This window comes from Falco punctatus (genome assembly GCF_963210335.1).
Source record: "Falco punctatus genome assembly, chromosome: 11".
Lineage (NCBI taxonomy): Eukaryota > Metazoa > Chordata > Aves > Falconiformes > Falconidae > Falco > Falco punctatus.
The window spans coordinates 20,875,611-20,893,394 of NC_137591.1; the positions used below are offsets into that span (position 1 = coordinate 20,875,611).

The following is a 17,784-nucleotide window of genomic DNA, read 5'->3' on the forward strand; positions in this document are numbered from 1 at the left end:
TTTTTCTTGCTTGTATATTTGCTCTGAGGGAGTGTAATGTCACTCTGGTTAGGGTGACAAGCTTCCTCACCCATTCCTGACCAGGAGACACTTCTGCCTGGGAAAACACTAATAATGAACCTCTTTTGACGCTGGATATTTATGCTGCCCTAGTGCCCTTTGCTGCATCTCTGGGTGATTTCTAACCAGGCCTTAATGTGAACCCATTAGTTATCCTGCAGCTTTGGGGACATCTAATATACAGCCTGTCTGAGTGCGTGCAGCTATGGATATAACCCCTGCAGTCCTCTGCTACCTCCTCCTAACGCTTCTTACTGCTAATTCAGACATCAGGGTGGAACCTGGCTGAAAGGCAGGGCTTAAATATCCTTCCTGGTGCACAGAACGACAGTTTGTCCATCATCTGAATAAGCACTGCAAAGTGCCTTTACAATAAAGCATTCAAGAGGACTAGGCAAAATAAACAGCAGCCTTTTGTTCAGGCTTGTTTGCCTCAGCAATGCTTTACAACCTTTGGGCCAAGTTTCTCTTTTTATATCAGAAGGGAAAGCAATGCCATTTAGATGGCACAGAAGGTAAACCACAGGACTTGTAAAATTACAGAGGCAGGTAATAACAATATTATAGGGTTTTTCATAGATGATATAATTGCAGTTATATTTGATAATAAAAATCCATTGAAATTAGGATTTGAATTACACATAAATGTAGCCATAGGGCTGTGCTTCTAAAATCTCAGCCGAGCACTCGATTCTCATCTAAAAGTGAAACCAGGATTGAATAACCAGCAGCCAATGCTGCTACTCTACAGTAAGAATAACTAATATGGAGGGAGTGAAATGAAAAGAGCTAGCAATGCATTTCCCCCCCAGCATATCAAGCAGGTTTTCATACGGAAGCAGTGGTCATCAATCACTACCTCATTACCAACCTGTCATCTGGGTTTAGGCTAAATGTATTCTGGCTTGCTGCCATACTAAATGTTCAATGAAACATCCTTAAGGCTCTCTACAAGTTCAGCTGAAGTCGCACATGCTATACATCAAAGAGGAACATTAGTGTTATCATAGCTTAATAAATAGTGCCATTCTGGCAATGTAATCCTGTGTTCTAGAGCTATCTTCCCTTCCCAGTATTATACTGCTTAAGTAAACAATCTTGCTGTCTTGTGTGAAGTTTATTTAGTGATAAATGCATGTAAAGATAATTAGTCATACTGTTATAGATACACTTCCATCCCAGCTGAAGAACATGAGCAAAAATAGCACAGGATTTTAAAAGCACGCAATGACATAATGAACTTTATCTTGAAGCATTAGTTCATAATTCCTGCATATTGTAGTTTATTACCCAAGTTTCACTGCGCTGGAAAACAATGACGACAGTTGAAGGACCCCAAATCAATGTCTTTTCAGAATAACACTGGCTTGAATATGGGACCTTCTGCATACCCTTGGGATGCAATATCACCACTAAGATGACTGTAAAATACATTTCAACAGCTGTGAATACTACTTGCTTTGGGAATAACTCCTGACTTAAGTACAGATACTTACAAGTAGTCATTCATTTCCACGCACGCTTGGAGCACTAAGGCCTGAATCTGTTTTCAAATTTTAAAATGCCAATAAAATACATCGAGATTCTAAAGTGGCAGAAGCTTCAAGAGGCACCTTAAAGCAAAGCTTAATAACACATTTTTTTATATGTGAATCAGTTTAGCCACTTAAAATTATTTTAAGATAACGAAAAAACATCTAGAAATTTAAGAATATTATTTTTGTCCTTGTCTAAAAAAAATCATTTATAAACACTACATTTGTTATGCAGTCGGGCTCTACTATTCCTTAACTAAAATATAAGAAATGGCTCCAATATGTTCAGCCACAAATTTTCCACGTGATTTTAACTATGCGGCAGGTAACCTGTCTTAACTAGCAAGCTGGGCTTGTTCCACGCAAAACGCATTGAATTTAAACCATGGATTCAAGTCCTTACCTACATCTGAGACTGTTCCCTCCCATCATGCGTTATCTAAATAAAACCCTAGCTGCACCAACCCTTGACATAAGTACATTTGGCAAGGGAGAAAAATCACAAGCCAGCATCCTTCTGTTACTAATAAAGATGTAAAGAAAAAGTTCCATACCAAAGAATGCTCCCCACATTACAGTAAGTTAAGAGAAGCTGGAAACACTTTTCAACACGTAAAGAATAAAAACTGCATGGTGTTTGGATGGTGCCCTTCTTGACAAGGTATGGGTGAAGATGCCGTTTTCAGAGTGCGTGTCCTGCTTGGCCATAACAGTGCAGTATGCAGAGTCCCTGTCCTTCTCCCACATGTTCACTGAGGCATACGTACATAAGAAAAGGCAATTCATTCTTCTAACTGAAGTTCTGACAGACTGGGAAGAGAGGCTGTTAAATGATTCTTTAGTCTGAAGAAGGCTTACTATGCTTATTCCTTGCTTAAACCAGGCTCTCCTTTCCCTGTCCTGTTGCTTCATCTTCTAAGCCACTTAACTAGAAGTCAGACTTGGGACAAATTTGATTGTCTGTGGAGTCTTAGCAACAATGACCAGATTCCCAGATAATATGGAGAATGAACTTGTCCTTTCAACTTTGAGTTGTCTTGCTTTTTGCTTACCTATTCCACAGCCTTTAAGTTCTCTCGTGCCTTTAAGGAAAAGTCTCTGCTATGAAATGGTAACGCTCAATTAGTTGCATTTAGTGCTTAGAAAAGGTGAGATGTCAGGAAGCAGTAGTAGTTGCACAGTTCTGACACTCCTGAGAGCAGTGAGAGTGTCTTTTGTGCAGTACCTGCTCAGGACTGAGAGGAAAAACCATGATAAGGCTTTCTTTTACTTTTTCTATTTCTGCATATATACAAAAGGCCAGGCATCAAACTTGCTGTTAATAGTGTGTAATAACATAGCTTACAAAACTTACACAGACTTCATTTAAGGCAAACATCAGATGCGAAACACACGGCTTTCATCAAATGCTTTAGTAGTAACTTCAATGGAAACAAGATCAGAATTTGTATTCTTAAAAGTTATACACCGTTAGCCTGTACCTTTGGGTATTTTTTACAAAGATAATAAAGAAAAAGGAAAAAGTAGGCAAGAAAAAAATACACATTGCACATGAAAATCTCATGAGAACACTGATAAAAGCAAGACTGTTCTCATAGGACCACAGCACTAAATGGTTCTGTCCTTAACCTTAATCTTAATTCAGTGGCATTTTAAGAGGTCTTCTACAACACTTAGCCAGCTTAATTCAGAAGCTGAAAGTAATCACTAAACACAACAACGACAAAGGGCATTAAAAGATCTATCAATTAAAGGTGTACTATCATTTTCTTCTGTATTTGGTGCACAACAAGGGAAGGGGGGAAAATTCTGCTTGGCTTTCTACATAACTTATTTGCAATAGAAGCCTTCAAATGGGCTCGCAGCAGGCCTCTCCTCTTCCATGCCTGACAGCTTACAGACTCAGCTGCCTGACCAAGGAATTTGGATCCAGATCATTCAGTGCAGAAACTATCAGATTTACAATGCTTCTGACAGCTTTTGCTTCTGAAGTTTCAATTTGGCTGCTAGATTAAACTATTGCAACATCCATGTAGCATTACTATACATTCTGATTATCTATTTCTTCAGGTTTGTTTGGTTTGGGGTTATTTTTCCCCCTCTCCCTATAAATATACATGGGTCAGGATCCTGTGAGAGCTCAGAGGACTTAGTGTCCAGCTGTTCTTCCATATGTTCTCTAGGCCAACACCTGCTGCAGAGATACTACCAAGACCTCATGGTTGGCAAGCTGCTCTAATTCCACTCAGCTTGTAGGTTGAAAGGTCACTCCTTTAATGTAGTCAGTTTGTGGCTTCCACATTAAAGAGAGGGAGTTGCTATCACTGCTGGAGCTCTATTTTATGAAATCCAGTGACAGTAAAACCAGATGCCCTCCACTTTCATAATTGCTTTAACTGTCTAGTACATCTTAGAGAAATAACTTCTAGGGCCTGACAAGAAGACGAGCCAACCTCTCCACGAACAAGAGAACCTTCTAACTCAAAGCTATGACATTACTCAAGGACCCTGAAGAACTGGCTGAAGGCATGGTCCAGAAACAAAATTAATTTCCTCCTCTTTTTATTTCAGAGATACTATGAAAAGAGAATTGAAGACAAAGAGGCTTTTTTCTACTCTCTAACTCCCACTACAGAGCAGCCTGTAAGATCAAAACAAGATGAAGAACTAAGCAGAAAAGGCTGAAAGTGAAGAAAGCAAATGCTATGAACAGAATCTAATGGGATCTTAAACAAAAGTTTCAATTAACAATGGTGACCTGAAGTAAGTAAATACAATGTAACTACTACGCTGTAGCCCTTCAGCACTAAACCTCACAGACAAATCAGGGTGTGAAAAGAGGTTCAAGGGACACGGCAGTACATCACCCAATTTCACTAACAACTGGCACACCTTATTAAAAACTTTACCAGGTTATACTTTCTTTACATGACAGGAAAACATGCCTTCTTTCTGGCTGGAATTTATATGCACTTAAGTACTCGGTGCTGAATACCAACAGGAAAAATATTTTAGATGCCTTCTGAATTTGACAGAGCAGAAAAATAAGAAAGTGGATAAGGTATACACAAATAATAGGTGTAGATTTATGGAATAAATAGACCAAGATTTCCAAATATTCCCCATTGCGGAGAAGTGCTCCACAGTTACTGACCTGGCGTAAGATGAGAAAATGGGATAGCAGGCTGTATCTTTCCACTGTCCCGCCTTACCTACTTCCAAAACTACAGAAAAGGCAGTTTTCTCTAACACAAGAGTCAGGGCACTCCAGCTTGCCTGAATACATACAGTTTCATGGAGTTGAGCCTGTACCATCATTAGCTCTATGTGATCCAAACTCTGTGGCAGCCCTGAATAGAACCAAGGGACCTGACATCAGATCAACACACACAGACACGTATCGCAGAAAGAATAAGGTCAACTTCATAAACCAAGAGCAGTCTAGAAGACTACCCAGCAACTACAAGACTAGCCTACAATTGTGCAAAAGTAAAACCTCCATCTACAAGTCACTATTCATTTTAATACATGCAGCTTATATACGGAGAAGAGAATTAGACTTTTGTTCATAAAGACGTTTACAGCAAATTTAACAAACTTTGATGACACTAGCTTTAACGACACTACAAAAGAATTTATTTTCCTGATTTCAGTGTTAAAATTGCATCAATACATTTTTTCACTTCTATTATATTTCTAAGAGAGAATCCTTTCCTTTCATATGTGCAATCTGAACAGCTGTATATACTGCCAAATGCAAATATTTAAGGGAAGTTCCAGCATAGTAAGTTTAACCCTCATTTCTGTCTCAATGATAGATGTAAGAATTCCAACTAGGTTGATTTTATGAACCAGTTAAATGATTTGTATTCAGAGCAACATTAAAAATCCCCATGACAAAGTGTACTTGAACAAAAATACCCTACTTGTGACACATCCTTTACAAGTAATGTGTTTTCATTTTTCACATGTTGCATCTCATTTATTTTATTCAGGCACACACAGTTAAATCTACAAGATATGGTAAGCTTCCAATACCTTTGAAATAATAAATCATTTCTTACAGATGTTTTCACCCACTGCAAGGCTACTGCTCATTAATCAAACATTATCAGTATCTATCACTGCCTAGTACTAAACAGGAAAGGCACCTCATTTTGAGTTTTGACTTTTATTCACTGGTTAGTCCCTGACCCTTATACTGCCACATGCTTATTAGAAATACGGAAACCTGTACTGCATGGCAGATCTTATTACAAGGAGTTTTAGAAGGAGTGTTATACAAGCAGAGGCATATTTTTCTTTGAGAACCAAAGGAAACAAAGTCAAGCTGCTCTTTAAATTGGCAACACAAATGCAATCACATTGTCTTCCTTTTCCAACATGGAAGTAAAATGTAACCACGTAAGCAAACTATTTCTGGTCTAGATCTTTCCATATCTGAAGTGTTGAAATAAATATATATTAGGCACTATGCAAGATGTGTTGCGTTTTTGATAAATTATTAAAATTTCATTTCAGAAAACAGTATGTAGGATACAATACATCTTTAACAGCATAATCCTACTGGGGAAAATTTGAATGGAATGGTACAATGTGAGTAAGAAGTTATCTGATAAAAAATTTTAGCTTCCTTGTGATCCTGGAGAAACTGCTGGATTCATGCCAATAATTTATATTGCATTATTTAATTTGCTATTTTGGTCATTAGACATCTTTTCAAAATATTGGAATAGAAATGAAATTTGGGGAAGCAGCACAAATTGCAGGTGGTTAGGAATGAAGATTTCTGTAGCTCCAAGAAACAGCCTGAATGTTTCACAGCAGTAACTAAGCTTAGCTTCTCCACAGCACTTCTACAGCACTGAGTACTTTCATAGCCCTTTTCGTGCTAAGTTTCACTGTTACCATATGATAGTACAAAAGAATGAAGTCAGCCAGGAGGCCAATAGCCAGAGCCCAAGTCTCACTCTCAGGCAAGCACAACACTGCTGCTACCCTCCAGTGATCTACTGTGGTGCGTGATTTACATTTTTGTTATAAACCAAGTGAAAAATTAAAGGCAATGAACATGGCTTCCAGTTAAAAACCACCACCATCTCCTGCCACAGCTGCAGTTCACCCAACTCTCCTGTAACTGAACGTTTTGTTTGCATATTCTATAGCTTTCTGAATGAATACTGAACACCACACTTGTATCTATGATTATTCACTCTGCAAGGCTGATTAAACACATTCCATTCTTGCAAGCATGGCAGGTCTACAGAAGTGACTGAGCTACAATGTGCATTTTCTATGCTTCAATACAATAAAGGGCACATTCAGCACATGCAAAGGCCCATATTTGCATTTGAAAAATAAGGAACCAACTTGCCAATGTAATGGGTGCATCAAGACTCTTATGTCCCTATGATTTAAAAAGTGCTAAGACCTCAGAACTTTCTTTGCTTAATTTTATTGGGCTTTCCAGAAAAAGCTGTGCACAAAGGTGGCATGGATGGTAACAATTAGGGGTGATTTCTTTAGATTCTAATCTACTGGGGGAAGGCAATCAGGTTTTTTAATGCAAATCAACTCCAAGCTTTATCAAGCAGCTACTACAGCAACAAAATGGGCAGCAACTTTATCTCAGTGATTAGTACAGCCACCAAAACCCAGTACCATATGCTTACTGCACAGAAAGGTCAGTGTGTCTATCTCCCTCAGCTCTGCAAATTCCTTTCTGCTAGGAACAGGCAAGATCTCTAAACCCTGAGTGTAAGGAGAAAAACCGGCAATTTCAAAATCCACAATCTGGGACGATTTCAGGATCCATGGTAATCTCGAATTCAAGCTAGCCACACAAACCCCTGGCATAGCATGCCATGCCCCCAGCTCAGGTGCTGAAGCTGCAGGGGAGGCTGCAGGAACTGGGCTCAGCTGTTCCTCCAGGCTCCAGCATGGAAGAGCTCTGCTAAGACCCCCAGGGCCTTCCCAAGCTTTGCATGGGGTGCAGAGGGATATGCCACCTCACCTGGGCATGCATCAAATAATTAAAACTGCCTAAAATCTACTCAGAATAGGCACCATACTTCACATTTTAGACTTCTCTTTTTCCTTAGCCACCAAGAGTGTTTCTTCTACGGCACACTTGCAGAATATCAAACTCAAGAGCCACAAGCAACATAAAAATGTAAACAGCTACTATTCGGTCACCCAAGTATGTAAAATCTTCTTGGGAACATTTTTTCGTTTTTGAAGTGACCGTTATCTAAAGGCTGAGAAATCTCCCAGATAGAAATTCAGCCATCATCTTTCATCTACAGAACATTTGTTCTGGGCCATAACAGCGGCATCAAGCCTGTGTTTTGCAGTGAATAGAAAAGCAATCACATATTGAAGGAACGAATTGTGGTATTTTTGATGTCTAACTACTAAACAATATTCTAACGATAAAATTAGAATAACTGTTTCTTTTAGAAGATATGTTCTGTCCCCATTTTAAAAACCCAGTGTATTAGAGAAAAAGCTATAAATATTGCACTGCTGAGAAATGGTCTTTGATAATGGTTAATGATGTCATCTCAATTTAAGTAACAACCAGGTACTGAAATTTCACTGTCTACTAAACTATTAGAATCTATTAAAACTGCATACACCCAAATAAACCACCATATATTATCATTAGTCACAAACCAAAAATAAATCATTTCTAAGAAAAAAACCCCTAAGGAATCTGCAGCGAGTTATACCATTTTCTATTACATAAGTGAAACAATAACAAGCAGAACCTTGACAATTCTTACAAACTCAGTAATACATCACAAGTTTCTACTTGGTTAAGTGTCTAGTAATTTCAACACAATGGCAGTATTAACATTACAGGGGAATTGGCTAAAACCTGTTGATCTTTAAATTGTCATTATTCATGCTTTTCTTCTTATGAAACTAATCACCAAAGATCATTAAAGGGAATGCTGAGTCATCATACTAGCTCCTGAATGCATTTGCACTTTCTCTAACAGTTCATGTTCAGCTTACTACATTTTTAGCACAAATGAATGAACAATAGCCAAAGGATTTCCTGTGAAAGAAAACACTGTCAAGGACAGTGTTTGGAAAATATTTTGCTTTGTTAAACAAACATGTAATTTGTATTAGCATTATCCAAGCACTCGGAGTACTCAGTATGCTTATTTCTGTCTTTTAATCTTTAAACATTGCTTTATAAAAACAATTTACATTAATTTTAGCATTAATAGGCTGAAAGCAGTAACAGAACAAACAGTGGGTCTTAATTACTGTATACACCCCACACCCTGTAACATCACCAAGGAAGTGCCAAATTTTGAATACAGTTTGATACTATAAAATGTACACAGAAGACTATCTACGTGACTTTATGCACAAGGAATGTCAAACTTGATCTCAAGCCTATAAGACTCACCACTACGCCACACATATTCAGAGAAGTACTTGCCTACCTGTTAACCCTTCTTTCAGAAGGCTTACCATGGGATACGTATTACAGTATTTATATGCTCTGTCCTAATTATATAAACAGTCTTAGTAATCTTTAACATCTGTATTTACAGAGTGTCTTTTAATTTCATAGTAAAAGCAACCATATGACTGGCATCTCCAGAAAGTATAGATTAGAATAGTGAAGAACAATTTTCAAGTGTGATGACCATGACAAGTGGTTCAAAAGCCTGGATCATCTCTATTCACTCAAAATTTGAGACAAAGCAGCAAAAATAATTAAATAGGTTAGTTAAAGATTACTTACTATAGTGAACACGTAAAATTTTCTTCTCAGGTATTTGTTGCCTTTAAAAACTACCATCACATTAAAACTAGAGATCTGGAAGGCAGCTACTGTATTGGATAAGAAAATCACAAATACTTCTGGAACAGGAAAGCTTTTCAATTAATACATTGAGCCTGAAGGAAGGACTGAGGGATTCCCTCGGGCACAGAACACAGGCAAAGCCAGCTGCAGGTCTCAGAAGGCCCTCAGGCTGTGAATCTCACCCAGACAAACAGAATCACTAGTGAGTGTGCCCCAAGTTATAGGAAGGACCAAAACTGGCCTCAAGCACATCCAGGTGTCAGGATTTCCCCCCAAAATGAGGTAACTGCCCTTCATTATATCAAACTGTGCCTAGATCAACAAAGGCCTGACTACCATGCAATGACAGAAAGGGAAGCAGATGACCAAGAAGCACAAGACAAACACAAGGTCAGATGGAAGCCTTGAGCCCTGCCCGTGCCCAGAGGTGGCTTCCTAGGGACCACTCTCCCAAAGCAGAGAGGTGGCAAAGCAGGAAGGTTTCCTAAAGCAACCTCTCAAAATCCTTCAACAAGTACCACACAACCACTGCACAAATCCAGGTTTTGTCTTAACTTGTCAATTCAATTCAACTAGCAAGATACACCCTTTGCTGAGCGGGCAGTGAAAGGAATATGAATTCAGAAACTTTATGAGACATAAATGTGAACAGGAAAGGCTGCTTAAAGCTTTATTAATACAAAAAAAGAGTGCTTGCCATCTTCTCACCAATAACCGGCACTAAACAAGTGAGATTTTGATACATTTCCTACTTCTGTACAATCTTTAAAAATAAAAAAAAATAAAATGCAACAAGCCTAGGTTTTTAACCAGCCTTTTATCTTTTGTAAGCAAGATGAAGGAAAGCAAGGAATTGCTAAACCTTTTGTTTTAATTTTGTATTGTGTCAGTCTTCCTATAGTATTATGTAGAATGTTTCAAGAAGTGTCTGATTACAATAAATACGTATTGGATCACATGCATCCTCCTTACAAGAAAAGGGGGCTCAACTTAAGTAAATGGATACCCACTAACTTACCAGCTGTATTTCAGATGACTGTTCATTCTGTGTCTGAATATTAACGCGGAAGTAAAAAGATGGCAGCATAATTAATAGTTGTCTATTTAAAAGATAAAAGTAACTCACTCATGAGCTTTCAGAAATAACAGATCAGCAGCCAAAGTTCTTTTCTTTAGGTGAAAAGCACTGAAAGTGTGTAACATCAGAACATGAAAATGCAGTATCTAACGTCACCACTTTGTTCAGTATTTTCTTTTCTCATGTACTTCTCAAACATCAAAATGCTTAAAAATAAATGCTTGAAAAAACACCCAAAAAGTGCTAAATAATGTTAGATTACTTAATCTGCTAAGATATTAAAAAAATTAACTAATCTTAAAACAATATGAAGCAAATTGATTTTGTTCTTATATTTAGATAAGCATTTCTTCAGTGAAGCTGTCCAGCACCTTGGAAAGAGACAGGAGAGGGTTTCATAAACAGGTGCAATAGAGATTGTTATGCTAAGTAGTTTTTTTGATAGAAAAGATAAGTAAATAAGAGCATGAAAATCTGTGTAATTTGCACGTGAGTAACTTAAGGATGCCCAAGGGCAGATTATACATTTTTTAAAATGTCCTAAGACTATTAATAATAAATAAGCTGGTTTGTGCATCTGAGCCCTAAAAGCTTTCAGCTGCTTACTGCTTCCAATGTGTATTAGGAATGTTCCACCAATTTCCAGAGCAATAGTGAGCACTACAAAACTGAAATAGCAGCTTACTATAAATGCCAGTAGTAGGAAAAAATGCCTCAAGCATAAAAATTCTTGGATGTATGTACATTGTTGGTCTCCAGGAAAGATGCTGCACTGGGAATAAAAGGAAGTTGAAACATCTGGTGTAAGCATGCAAGAACAGGTTCTGTCACAGACTTTCTTTTTTACAATAAATATATTCTTTTTGAGTTTTAATAAAAAAAACTTTTTAGATTAAAGAGTAGCAGAAGATGAGAATAAAATTAATATTGAGGACTAATGGGTTTTGTATTAGAACCAATTTATGGTGTAATTTGTTTATGATATTCTTCACAAGACAAAAAAAATAAGAAATGTGGTGTTATAGAAGGGTGCATTCATTCTCCAAGCTATGAGCCAGGAGCTAAGGCTGTCCAGAAAGCAGACTATAAAGAAGTCTTAATACTTGACTGCACATACTTGTGTAAACCTTCTTCCCTGGGACTTCATTTCATGCAGCTGCAGTTCAATGTGCAGTTTTGAAGCTGTTCTGTACTAAATTGCAAATGCATCTATCACTGGCCTTCTCATGGATCTTCATGTAAAAAAAAAAAATCTTTTAAAATTTACTTTTAAAATTATTCAGGTTACTATAAGGCAACTGTGAAATATTTTGAATTGGCTTTGTCCAAATCCTGCCACTGCTCTTTGTCACTGTTGCTCTTGAAACTGAGTACTCTGACTTCATGACTCATCTTGATGACTTCATTCTCTTTGTATCTAATACCAAAGTCTCACAGCTTTTCTTTGCTAAACGGATTCAAATATTTTTTGTCACAGTAAAAGGTAATTCCAAGTGTTTTCCCTGGCTTTGCAGCATGTATTCTTTTATTACATAAGGATACTGATGCCTCAAAGGCCACTGTTGTCACCATTTAAAATCCTGGGTGAAAAACACCATCTTTGCAAGATTATGAGGCAGTGACAACCCTTGTCTACAAGCATCAATAAAACCAACACAGAAACCAAGCTAGGCACACATTTATTTTGAGTATCTAGCAGATCATGTTTCCAATGACATCATTCTTTCCTGCACTACTTTCCAACATACAATTTTTCTCTGCTGCTTGTTGTGTTTTACCCAGTCTTCAGGCTTCAGCTTCCTTGCAGCAAAACCTGTATCATCTATGAAGTGTCAAGCTACTTATGCAATTATAAATAATACAAAACACCACCAAATAAACTCAAAAAATAGAGCTGAATATCCTAAGAGCTTACAGCCATGCAATGCTTGTACTACAGTTCCATCTTTAATCAAGATGCATTATATTTTCCATGACTTGCTACATTACTGCTGAGCCAAACAGGTCTTCACAAAGAGACCTAAAAGCGTAATTTTAGAGAATATCTTAAATGCCAAGAAACAGAAAACAATTCTGAAAAACAACTCATCAACAGAGAAATCCTAGATAGGTTTTCAAATGCCTCTGCCTCTAACCTTTTCCCTTTGGAGGTGAGAAGTGAAATAGCAAATGAAGAGAAAAAGAAAAAAACTCAGAAATACAAGGTAAAACAAAACCAGAGAAGCAAACAAATAAAAGTCTGTTCACAACCTGAAATGAGAACTATTTTGAATATGACATATTTCCTCCATAAATGTCTGTGCTGGCCATGGGCCTATGGGCCCCATATGCAGATTTCATGTCCTCCAAATTTAGTTTATGAATCAGGAGTACGATGCACATTTTTTTCCTATAGCACAAGCAAAATGAACATCTGTTCACTTTTTGCCACGTAGGTTTATATCTGTGTGGGTGGGTGTGAACAGAGCTCTTGATGTGTAATATTCTTCCCATCTGCACACCAGGTGGCACTGCATAGTTAATCAGAAGATAATAACAGGCATGAGGAGATTACCTACTTTTTGGGGAAGAGACAGTAAATCAGTCTTACAGGGTTGTTTGTTTTTGGGTTTTTTTTTTTTGGTTTGTTTTTTTTTTTAAACAAGGTACATCAATGCTTGGACTTTTAATTTCTTTTTTTGGTGTGTAATTTCATTCCAATCAATGGAATCATCTGATTATATTATTGTTTGAATGCTATGTTAATTAACTATGAATGACTGCAATTAACACAAAGGTTCTTTCCACCAGGGATTTCATTTTTTTCTTTTGTATGTACAGTTTTAACCCTTGCAAGCAGGATATACTCTCTAGCATACATCCAAGCAAAAATCTTCTTAGATTTACTCTGTATGCTCATCTAACCTACCATATTACAGAATTTAATAGAACCTCTGAGCACCCTAATACAATAAAACTAACTTCATAGCAACTCAGCATCACAAGATGGAGGAAGAAACGAGAAAGCTTCATTAATAACTGCATTTGTTCCATAATAAAAAGCTAAATAGAAAGTTAGTGCTGCAAGTTTAAGCCTACAGACAGTAAAGTGCCTAAGCAATTTCTGGGAATACAGATTAAGATGTTTTTAAATATTTTACTAAACAAAACAATCTTTGAAGTTATGTTTTTACCTGACCTTTATGTAAAGGGAATGTAAATGTTATATAAAACCCCTACGCTATGAAAAATATTACAGAATAAGGATAGAGGTTCATCTAAAATTCTGCAGAAAATATGTTTATGGTGATAGCCTTTCTATGTATTTGAATGTGACACAAAACATATCCTTTAATACTTTAAATATTTAGGTCGTTCATTTCTATTCAATTAAACAGTTGTATAAAAAAAATTGTTTTCTATCTTCTCTTTCAAAAAGAATACACAATGCTTTGTGGAGTCTTAAAAGACAGAACCACAGAATCCTGCTTTCCAAAGAATGTAGCTGAACTTCAAGAAGGATGAGTAATAGAAGCCTAGTATTTCTGCATTTGCTCTGATAGCCAAGTGAGACATACACAGACAGGTTTTGTAAAAATCCTAAGTATTCTACCCTGAAAACCAACCAACAGACACAGTAACACAAAGCATTCAGACTACTCTGTTCTCCATAAGATACCCTTTGCTGCCGTACTTTACTGTCTCTGAGGACCACGTGCTCTCTCCTCTAGCCCCTCACCCCATCTTGATTTCTCCTTTTGCTCTCAGCATGCCGATTCTCTATTGCTCTGAGTCTCTACGGTGTTTACAGAAGACAGCAACCGATGCAAGACTTTTTTTTTTTTTAATAGCAAAATTTTCAAACTGATTTGTCAGCTCAGTCACAAATTCTTCATGAACATTTGTCATCAAAAAGCAGAGAAGATTCTAGGTAGAGTATGTTGAGTGCAATCTATCAAATCTGGAAAGGATTTTTTTTCTGTTTAGTTTTAGAGGTTAGTTTTGGGAGATTTAATCGCTATTCATTAATGTTTGTGAATAACAAAATAAAACTGAAAGATGTGTAACTGGAAGATAAATGGAATTTTTAAATGAAAATTTTAAGGACTCTTTAATTCTACATCTCTAATTCCTAATCAGAATTTTTAATTGCTCATAGAAATAAGACTGAATAAGTTTAGAAATTGCACCAAATGACAATGAAAAGAGAACTAAAAAAATATAGCAGACTCCCAGAATATATTTAACAAGTTGTTCCTCCCTTTATATGCCTGCTGCCTTTTAGTCCCGTGAAAAAGATCTCGTGTGTTCTATTGTCTACCATTACTTTTCATGTAAGAAACTGAGATTCACAGACTATCCTTTAAAACTTACGTTAGTTGTAATGTGAAATCAGGAGTGCTGGAGAAAAACAGAAGAACAGTGTATCTCTTAGGTCCTTGTATGCAAAACGCAAGATATGTCTGCTGCCAAATGTTGTAAAATATGCACCTTTGTAGAGAGGAAACTGAGAGGACATAAGAATAAGTGATGGACAGGGAAGAGGCCGTCTGTGTACTGATCATCTGGAAATAAACAGGAGTACAGCAATAAGAACTAGTTGGATGAAACACAGTTCAGGTAAGGCAAAAAACAGGAGTTTGAAGGAAAGAAGTACCAAAAGCAAAAAAGGTATCAGGCAATCTTGTTACTGAGATTCACCTACCATTTGTTCTGAAGTTCTGCTGTCAGAGGGCAGTGTTGGTTTCCAGTATGCCATTGCCCAGATTAATCTCATTACTTCTTATTTGGGTAACTATGAAAGCTTTTCCTCAGATCTAGTCTTTGCTAGTTTGACATATGTCTTTGTAACCACAAATTCCACATGAGTCTCTACAATGTTATACTCACAGCCACAGCCTAATTGGGAAAGATAAGATGGTGCAACATGAAATCTTATGGTGGTAAGGTATGACTCTAACTGAGACCCCAGAAGTTGCCAAGGGCTGGTGACACATACTGGCCACCTGTTCATTTTCAGGTCTAGTAGAAGGTGGGGTTTTGAGCTTTAAACAGTGACTTAAATGCACCAGACCTACTGACTGGAGAGGGTCTTTCACCTTAAGAAAAACTATCAGTACCTCAGTAAGCAAAGACTTCAAGCCAAGCGTTTTTTGTTACTATTATTTATTTTAGAGTAAAGCTGTTAACCTCTATCCTACGTGAACTTAGGAATTCTTCATCCTTCAGGTCTGAGCAAATACATTGGCTAGAGCACACTTCCAATACCTTTTCAAATAGCTCTCACAAAAGCCTTTGCTATTAATTTTTCTTCAGTATGGTCACTTGCTAGAAGTGATCCAACCTCGAGTCACCTATGCTTTACCTTCCACAGACCCAGCTGAAGAGTGTACTTTCCCTACCTCACACAACATTCCCATAGAGCAATAGATTTTTCCTGATTCATAATTGTGTGGAAAATAGCTTGCAAAGCTCTCTTTGCATCTCCACTTGCCCTCACATAGCCAGCTATTTACAAGTGCTCTTCCATTTCATGAATTACACACAGACTCTTGTACAATCCTGACTGATAAGTTCTTGAGTTCCATCTCATTTACAAGACTAAAGGTGTGCGCTTCAAAAACCAAATTGCTATGAAAAATATCCTCTCACAGTGTACTCCCTCATCCCATTATGGACGACGACTTCTTTTACACACCCATTCACTTTTCTTTCTTCCACCAATAGGGAACATTGAAAACTACCATTGCTTATTTTCCACCAAGGTACAGATTCATTCAAGAAGCAAATTACAACAACCTTTAAAATAAAATAAAATAAAATAAAATAAATCTATTTTATGCAAGTTGTGTTCTCTAATTATTTTACTCCCATGATTCAGGGTAATGTTCAAACGTGACATATCATTGCATATGTTTGGTCAGTAAGCAAAGAACATAGAAAGAAATACAGTACAGTCTCATTAGAGAAAAACTGCAGTTTTTCAGAATTTATAAATGCTCTATTGCATGAATATAGCTAACTCTAGAAATCTGTGACCCCTTGGTTACATCTTGGTCTCCCATCTTTCACTATCAGTATGCGAGATCATGTAACAGTCCAGTGTCTTACACAATATTGTAAAAGAGAGATGACAAGCAGGCATGGGGGTAGAGAGAGGGACCAACTTCATCATGAATCTAAGGTAGCTTCTAATAACAGAACTTTGTAGGTGCACATAATCCTTCGTTAGCATTTATACCTTCTGTTTCCTAATACAACCAGTGAACACATGGTTTACAAGAGAATTATGCTTCGGATACCTGCTCCTGATTATTAAAATTCTGGCTGTGTCCCTTTATAGAGCATCTGTATGGCACAATGTTGCCTATATGTATTTCTAACCAAAAATATTTTATTTTAGGATAACTTTATTAAGGTCAGAAAACAAACCCACATACATAAAACAAACATTCCAATTCCATGTTTAGTGGGCAGTGGTCAGTTTTGCTAACCTTTAAGTGAACGGTTACTTTAAATTCGAGTCAGAAATGCAGGGGAATCATGCTGATATTCCACAAATGACTGGTAATTTTTTCCTAAATGCTAGACTCTCAGAAAATAAATGTTTATTTATGAATTAATCCCCATCACAAAGCAGTTTGAAAGCCATAGATAAAAACAATAAAGAAGGTAAGTTGGACCATTGCCTCGTATATGATTACATCAAAATACGACACATCAGAATTCCTATACATGGAAGGTCTCTAACAATGCGAGGATTTAGGATTATATAAATCATAATGCTCTGTACTATAATCACATGACAGAATAGACCTGCAAAGCTTATTATACTGCATAACCAGATGGTAAACAACAGTTGTCGCTGTACTAAGAATTACATCTCTGTAATCAATAATAGGAAGGAGGAACAGTTGGACAACTTGTTTCCTATTATGTTCACTTAGGCAACGTCTAGATCAATAAAGAGCATTAAGCCTCATACCAACTGTAGACGATGCCTGCTCAACATGCCTATCATATGGTAGCAATGGGTCCAGCTGTACTTCAAAACACTTGTAAATGGATAACAATTCTAATCTAACATTAAAAAGAAGCAATGATTCAAATAGCTGACAGGTGCAGGACTTCTTTAGCATATGAGAGAAGACAGACCTATGATGCCAGTTTTAATTTAAGTCGAAGTCAGCTTATTTTGTTAACCCATCCCATAATAACATTTCACTACAGCCTATTGGAATGATACTACGTGTTTTATATTGAGGAAAGAAAAAAGCAACCAAGCATGGTATCGCTGGCTT

The 17,784-nt window shown here is 37.1% G+C and overlaps 1 protein-coding gene across 1 annotated transcript in view; it reads right to left on the reverse strand.

Moving 5' to 3' along the window:
- Positions 1-17,784, reverse strand: part of DPYD (dihydropyrimidine dehydrogenase) — a 367,920-nt gene that overhangs the window by 223,335 nt on the left and 126,801 nt on the right. The gene's annotated exons all lie outside the window — the stretch shown is intronic.